Source organism: Artibeus jamaicensis, unplaced genomic scaffold (assembly GCF_021234435.1).
Source record: "Artibeus jamaicensis isolate MK-2021 breed Jamaican fruit bat unplaced genomic scaffold, CSHL_Jam_final contig_793, whole genome shotgun sequence".
In the NCBI taxonomy this organism is placed as follows: Eukaryota; Metazoa; Chordata; class Mammalia; order Chiroptera; family Phyllostomidae; genus Artibeus; species Artibeus jamaicensis.
The window spans coordinates 5,261,106-5,269,253 of NW_026521975.1; the positions used below are offsets into that span (position 1 = coordinate 5,261,106).

At 52.4% G+C, this 8,148-nt stretch overlaps 1 long non-coding RNA gene across 1 annotated transcript; it reads left to right on the top strand.

The window, feature by feature from the left end:
* The first annotated feature begins 2,483 nt into the window (after positions 1-2,483).
* Positions 2,484-7,809, top strand: LOC128628516 (uncharacterized). Its single transcript, XR_008392924.1, has 4 exons — positions 2,484-2,777; positions 3,669-3,803; positions 6,100-6,302; positions 6,556-7,809. It is a non-coding gene; the product is annotated as an uncharacterized LOC128628516 (long non-coding RNA).
* The last annotated feature ends 339 nt before the right edge of the window (positions 7,810-8,148 follow it).

The window sequence follows — 8,148 nt, forward strand, 5'->3', positions numbered from 1 at the left end:
GCTACGACCAGAATGGAAAAGAGGACACTCGGGACACGAGTATCCTTTACTGACCCCAGCTCCCCTACAACCAGCGCAGGCCCTGACACACAGGTGCCCAGGGGCGGGGGGGTCTTAGGCGGAGGGGGAACGGCAGGGGTGCCTCTCAGACCTACCAGCACCTGACTCCGATAAAGACAAATTTATCCTGCTCTGATAAAGAGAAATCTGGCCCAAGACAGAGAGGTTAAGTCCAAAGTCAGGCACTTTAGTTAGGTAAATGGTGATCCCGGCTGGGGTCAGAACCAGGCCTCCGGGTCCCTAACCCAAGACCACCCCCACCGTGTTATCCTAAAACCTGACAGTCCAGACACCATTTGATGTTAAGTCTAATTAACTCCCACCTGGAATAACTGAACTTTTGTGTTTCTCTTATTTGTTTCTTTGATACCTGGTGTTTGTACAGGTAAAGTAAACTTTTTAAAGATAGGGCGTGGGGTCAGAGGCCTTGCTTTCTACCCAGTGATAAGTGCAGGAGAGGCTTGGGTCTGTGCCAGCCCATCTGACTAACACATTGAGGCTTCATGCATCATGCTTTACTCTAAAACGGCCTCCTTTGGGTTCGATCCAAAAAAAAAAAAGAAGCAAAAAACTACTGAACACTGCCAAACGCCAGCTCCGCAACATCAGCCTTTGTAACCCCAAGGAGACCCAGAGAAGCCATTACCTACACAGCCGCAGGCGAGGCGGCCTGCACTCCCCAGTGGCTGCATTTGGGGGAGAGGGACACCTGATATTTAAGCAGCACCACGTCTGGCGTTTAGCAGCCCCTCAGTGAACGTTTGTTGGATGAATGAAGGAACATATCCATCTATGCACACCATGCAAACTCCTGCTTCTCTGCTGCATCTCTTGTCATTATCTGGAAGGTATCAAGTGCACCTTAGAGATTAGCCTCAGTCCCAAGCCTTAGGGTGACAATGTAGTCAGGCAGGAGATAAAAACACCCAAATGAAGAACAGAACAAACAAAACAGAGCTCGTTAATCACCGAAGCAGATAGAAGTGAGGGGGTGGAGAGGGTGCTGCACAATTTGCCAGCTAATTTGTGCAAACATGTGAAGTTTGGGAATAATTTAGAGAGCAGAGAAAATGCATGTCTGTATGCCACCCAGCAGTCACTGCTCTGTCATAGTGGGTAAGGACCAAGCTAGCAGGGCTCGCCCCCAGGGATGTAGGCTGGTAAGACAGGGGCCTCCGAATATCCCCCATGGCTCTCCTGGCCGTGTCCCACTAACAGGACAGAATCGACAGCAGGAGGAAGCCCTGTCAGCTGGAGAGGCTGCCTGGGCCCGCTCACCACCCTCCTGTGGCAGGAATACCTTTCGTTTCCTGGGTTCTAGGGGGCCCAGAGGCTCCCACTGAGGTTTATGGCCGGCACCTTCCCAAGGAGCCCAGGAGTGATCAATCAGCAAGAGCCACCTGGAGCACCTGTGCCCAAGCAGATGTCCCTTTCATTTGTGCTGGTGCCCAGGACCAAGCTATTTATACCTCTGGCCTCGGAAAACCTGGGGAGACTTATTTAAACTAAAGGAGGCTACACACTAGTGCAGCAGGAACTAGCTGGGACCTGGTGACATGGGAGTTTGCCAGTGCCCAGCTTCCCTGGTGTGGCACACTGTGTATGTTTCGAAAGTGGGGGGATGGGGAAGGAGGTGGTAAAGTCAATACTTCAAGTCGGTCCTGATTGGATGGGGTGTGTGCTTTCTTTTCCACCTCACTTGCTGTGGAAGCTGTCTATTGAAAGGTTGTGTAAATATGATGAGTCAGTCCCAGGGCCGTTAATAATCCCCCAGACAGAGCCCGCCCCGTTCCGCTTGATTTCTGAAGTTTTGAAAATGTAAAATTTCTAGAAGCAGAAATTTAACCAGGGGGGGCGGCATCCAAGCGTGAGATCTTTGCCGCCACCGGGACGGAGCCCCTGGGTCCGGGAGCTGAGCAGGCCATCACCACCATTCGGCTGCCCCTGTGAACGAGTCAGGGCAACCGCAGCGGCTTTGGGGACTGAGGGAGGCGCAGGAACGTTTCCAGCCGGACTGGGGTAGCATGCCTTGGGCTACGGCGACATCTGCTGGCAGTCACTGGTGATAAAAGCCAGGGCTCGGAAACTAAATGACCTCTTATTTTTTAATTTCTGTCTGAGAACAGCATCGACACAACAGGGCGGCTGTTCTCTGCAGTTTCCCCACCCTCCTTTGGGCACTTTCAGTCCTCTAAGTGGCAAAACGTTTCTAAGCAATATCCGTATCAAAGTACAGTGATGACTGATACACTTAGAGAGGGCTCCTGAAAAATAAGTAGTCTTCCCCACAGAGCCGAGATCCCAGCTTGTTGGTGCAGCGTGATCCTCTCGGTGAGTTAACAGCGAAGCCTGACATCTTCGGAGACATGCCACCCACGTGTACAACGATCTCGCGCTTCCTGCAAAATCACACGCATCTTCGCCATTTCTCCGACCCCTGGTCCGGCCCGGGGCAGGGCGGGCTGCCGAGCTAGCCCGGGGAGCCCCACTCCGAAAGGCAGGACTGACGGACTGGCCTCACACGCGGTCGTGGAGTGCCTCTCCGCCTCGGGCGCCCTGCGCTGCCCGCGGAGCAGAAAAGACCGATCCGATCACGTCAACGTGGATTGGCAGCGAGGCTCACGTTGTAGTTGGGAGAGACGGACCACAAACCGGCAGACGAGTCTGTCACAGGCGGACGCAGCGCGTCGTGATGGTTCCGTGGCATCAGTGGGCAGGTGCCCTTGGACCCGCGGCACTTAGATGCGGGGAGCCCGCCAGGCAGGCGGCGCGCATTCCCGGGGGAGGGGCCGGCGGCGCGCGGCCCGGCGGCGGGCCGCGGAGGGAGCGCAGGCGGGAAGCCGGAGTGAGCGTGGGGCCGCAGGCTGCCTGGGCCGAGCCAGGACTTTCTTTCTGTAACGGAGACGCGGGCAGTCCTCTGCCTTGAAGGGGAGTGTGCGCGTCGCACAGCTGCGTTGTTGAAATGGAATCGCCATATTGTCCTGTGTATAATGTGCACATTTGCCCAATTTTTTTAGGGAAAATAAGGATGCTCATTGGACATGGGTAGCACTAATTCCGCACCTATTGTTACATAAAATTTCTTGTACCATAATATGTTAAAAATAAATTCTAAAATTACCTTATAATACAAAAACAAGTATCTAAATATAATGAACAAATAATTAATTAAAAAGTGAAACAAAGGATGTTTCTCCTGCAAGTTTGAGCCAAAAAGCGGGTATGCATTACACATGGGAAAACACGGTACCCCTCAGAAAAGAAAGCTTTATTCAAGATGAAAGTTTTATTGGGACAGAAATGAACATAATGCTGCCTGGGAAGGGGATGGTTTACTGTGGAGGAAGTACGTTAGATACTGTGTTTCGTTTAGCAAGTATGGGTAGATTCTCGTCTTTAGGAAGAGGACAGTGACCCTCTGAGCTGAGGCAAGATAAACGACTGGCTGTGCTCCTGAGGCCACCAGGTGGCGCTGTAGACTCAGAAAAGTGGGGCTGGGTTCCCTGAGGGGCAGAGACGGAGAGCCTGGAAACCAGGACTCATTTGCTTCTAAAACAGGTCCGTCTCAGATACTAACACAAACTTGCTTCTGTTTTTTCTTTTCAAAGAACAAGACATCTCCATGATTTCCCGTTCACACTGTCCGGTGTCCTGCGGTGCCCCAGCACGCCTAACAACATGCCCAGCATGGTGCCAAGTGCTTTGCAAATGGTTCCTGATTTTAACTTCACAATTCCATGGAGGTAGGTTCTATTATTGACCTCAATATAGAAAAGGAATCTGAGACTCTGAGAGCTTAAACAAATCACCCGTATATCTGAATCCAGACACTCTGACCCCAGAGCCCAGCAGAGTTGCTACTCTCTGAAAACTAGGACAAACTGGGCTTTCTAGATGAGAGGGAGGGAGTGTAGGCTGTTACATGAGCTAGTGCTCTCCTTGGGGGGCCAGGTAGTGTCCAGAACAAGAGACACGTTTGCATGTCACACACGCACCCTCTGCTGAGCCACCTCCGCAGCTGAGATGCCTGCCTGCCTCTGCATCAAAACTGTTGGCTTACGTGTATTTCTTCCTTCTCTACCAAGAGCTTAGAAATGGCAGGGACTTCTTGCTTATTTTTAAGTAAGAAAACCTCAGTTAAGTGTATTCCACCTATTTAATAGATTAATTTGATTAGTTAAAAGTCTTAATTAAAAATAAACTTTTTCTTTTCAATGGGGGTAAAATAAACACAATACAAACTTTGCCACTTTACCCCTTTTTGAGTGCACACCCCAGTGGTGTGGTGCACCCACACTGCTGTGCAGCCGTCTCCACCCCCCCATCTCCAGGCCTCCTCACCTGGCAAAACTGAAACTGCGTCCCCATGAAACACCAATTACCTCTCCCCCCACACACACACTCTGTGGCAACCACCATTCTACTTTCTGTCCCTGTGATGTCGCTGCCCTGGCCACCTGGTGTAAGTGAAATCATACAGGACCTGTCTTTTTCTGACTGGCTTATTGCACAGCATAATGTCTTCCAGGTTCACCCAGGTTTTTACACAGGCCCAGAGTGTCTTCCTTTTTAAGGCTGAACAGTGTCCTACAGTAATTATGTACAGTAATGTAATACCTTACCATTCAATTTTATCATAGAATTTTCAAACATACATACAGCTTTAAAAAGTAGCTGAATAGCCTGGGCCGGTGTGGCTCAGTTGGTTGGGTGTCGTCCCACAAACCAAAGGACCACCGGTCCAGTTCCCTGTCGGGGCCCACCCCTGGATGGACCGATGAATGGATGGATGGATGAGCGAATGCGGGGATGGGGACAGCCCTGAGTAGAGTGATACAAGGATGCGTGGAAAAGGGAGCGGAGGGCATCAACGGTGGTCTTGTTCCCCATCCGACCATCTCACAACTGTACCGGAGACCTTCTTTGTGCTGGGTTATCCGGCTGGCAAGAGGCTGCATGGCCAGTGAGCGCAATGCCCAGCCTGCCCACTGACTGCCGCAGCCTCTTGGCAGGACCGGGGCTGCAGATGCACCTGGACCTCACCAGCTCTTTTTGTGTTGACGTAGCGCTGTCCACCCACTAGGGCCACAGGCCATGTGAGTTTTCTACCCTGGGACCAGTGGGGTTTTTTAGGAGACAAAAGTACGTTTTATCATCTGTGCTTCCTGTATGAAATCATTTAGATGCTGGGCCACTTTTAAACTCCTGTTACTGGCTCGTCACACATCTAAACGTTCTCTGTCAGTGGTACTGATCTAGGTCTGCTGGGGCCTGTGTTTACAGTCTGCGAGCCCTAGAAAGTTCAGTCAACATCTGCATTATTTCCTTCTCTGAGAGAAAGCAGAACACCAAAGAGAAGACTCCAGAACTGGCCGTGGCCTCAACTAGCACAAACCCACTTATCCAGCTCTGAAGGCTCCCTGCACTGGAGAGGCTGGAGAGTGTGCACTGGTCACTTATGTCCCAGCTCAGCTACTCCTTGGCTGTGTCACCTCGGGCCAGTCACCCTCTCTGAGCCTCAGCACCCTCATCTGTCAGACCAAGGTGACAAGTTCCCACAGAGACACTGTGCACAAGGCCCTCAGCGGAGTGCTTCCTAGCACTCCAGAGAGGAGCTGTTCTCGTCTCCCGCAGAAGCAGCCTTGCGAGAGAGCCCCTGCTGAGAGAGTCTGGTTCACAGCTGCGATGAGGCTGTTTTGGAAGCTGCAGACTGATGACTGGAAAAAACCGTGCATCACAAAATCTTCGTCAACTCAGGACATCCCCTCTGAAGTGGAACGCCGTGGGCTTTTTAAGCAGAGATGCACAGTGGTTTCTCTTGGACAATGTCACATGAGTCCTGGTGTTTGTGAAGCTCTCACGGTGATTCCAACTTTCTTCTGTGAACCCCACCCAGGGTTCTATCAGGGCTGAGAGAGACCTCTCTGTACCACTGTCCTTAAAAGATTGGGGTTATGCCCCCCAAATTCACATCTTCCCATGAGAGACGCCTTTTCCACCCACCCTTCTAAACCCTACTGCCCTTATTTGTGTTTTCAGGCAAAACAATATGGAGATGAGACTGGATGTCAACCAGCCGAGTGGCGCCGAGTGTCAAAGTCACACACACTGCACACCCCTGGCTAGGGAGAAGCAAGAACATGGAAAATCTAAGGACTCTCAGTAAATATTACGTCCATAACACTGCAGACACAGCCCTCGACTGAGCCATCTCTGAAAAAATAATTCTTCTTCCCCAGCCAGTAAGTTAGCCTGTGTTTCTCCAATGTACATTTTTTTTAAACCAAGATATGTTATGTTTTCTTTTTATGATGGTTTGTGCTCAGGCATCCAATCGCTTTAGATTTATTCCACTTGGTGTAATCTCCTAAATTAGGCTTTTGCCTCTTTCCCCCGATAAGTCACTCCATTCTCTATTTTATTGCTTCTCTTTGTAATAACGGAAGCCACGTGTTCATTACTCACATCACCCCTTCACTTGGTTTCCACGCACAGGAGGAGCCTTGGCGCGTGAGGGGCGCCCCGAGTTGCCTTCCTGGCTGCAGCGTTTTCTCCTCTGACCGAGACTTCGCCCAGAGCACACACGCCAGGCCCCGCCCAGCCGGGCCGCTTCGTCAGAACGCACTCACCCCTCGGCAAGGCGAGTGCCCCTTGTCCTCCTGGGTGGGCTCTTCTACTTTTTCCTGTCTCCCTCCCAACGAGTCATGGTCAAGTGCAACCCAGGCAGGTGCACCGGCGTCACTGGGAGAGGCAGCCCAGCAGGGGAACAGCATGGGTTGCAAGAGCAAGCCACCCGACCTCCAGGCCTCCGTTTCCCCATCAGCACAGCGAGGGCGATAAAGAGGATCCGCCTCTCGAGGCTGTGGATGTGGAGACGTGTCAGAGATGGTTACGCTGGGCCCGGGCTTCTTCCAGCCAGGCCAACTAGACTTTAATCTAAGCCCTGCAGACCAGTGACCTTCGGCATTTCCAAGGCAAGGTCTGGGTGGGCCTTCCTTCTCCATCCAATTTTTTTTCCAGTTGGTTCTAGTCACACACTGGCTGGGACCCTGTGTCCTTATGGATAGTCCCCGGCTGTGGCTTGTGTTGGCCATTCCCTCCGCTCTGCTTTGGCCTACCTTGGTGGGGGGAGCAAAGGAGGCCACCGATGCTTGCCCTGAAGCCTTGAAGACCCTTAAGGGGGGGGAGCTGTAGAAGAAGCCCAAGGACCAATGTTGAGGAGACAGGGCCACCGCTGTGGCTGCCGAAGTTTCTGACGCCCACAGAGTCTGTCGAAGCCGTCCTCCAGACCGTAGGAGAGCGCCTCTCTTCATTTGCTTTGGCTGTTGCACTGCGCTCTCTTCTACTGAGGTGGAGTTCAGGGCGGGCAGGAAGATGACCGGTAATGGACCTCAGGACTTCTTAGCCTGCTGTCCTCCTGTCCCAGCCCCAGCCATTCGCTCACTCACCCAACTGTCGCGTCTGCAGTAGCTGGCACTGCGCCCTACACCAAGGGCACAGAGGTGATGAGGGCGGTCCTCGGCCTTGCGGAGCTCACCGGTCGGTGGAGGACGGCTGTAACCCAGTGCCATCCAAGCTTTGATAGGGAGCCCAGGGTGTTATGTCTTTGGGTACCAGTGACCCCCCAAGTCAGGGAAGTCTTCCCAGAGGCTCACTGCCCTGGCCCCAAACTTGAGTAGCAGCTCACTCACCTCTAAGAAGCACTTGCCCCAGAGAACTAATGGACCCCTCGCAGGGTGAGCCTCCGCCCTGGGCAGGCCCTGTGTGGGCTGGAGCCAGGGCCCCGGACACACATGCAAAGTGCCCAGCACAGCACCTGGCCCGAAGCACGTCAGCGAAAGGGAGAAATGAACTTTTTTTTCATACTTATAGGCTTTTAGTCAAAGATAAGGCGCTTGTACAATTAGACTGCTGTCAGTTGCTGAACAGTCTTACAATCAGCTGAGCATAGGTTGTAGGGCAGGGGTCAGAGGTCAAGCAAGAGGAGTCACATGACAGGGGGCCCGGGAAATAAGCAGGGACGCACGTCCTTTGCAGGGACCAGGTCCCCATCATGGATTACTAACATTTCTTTTCCTGTGGCCATTT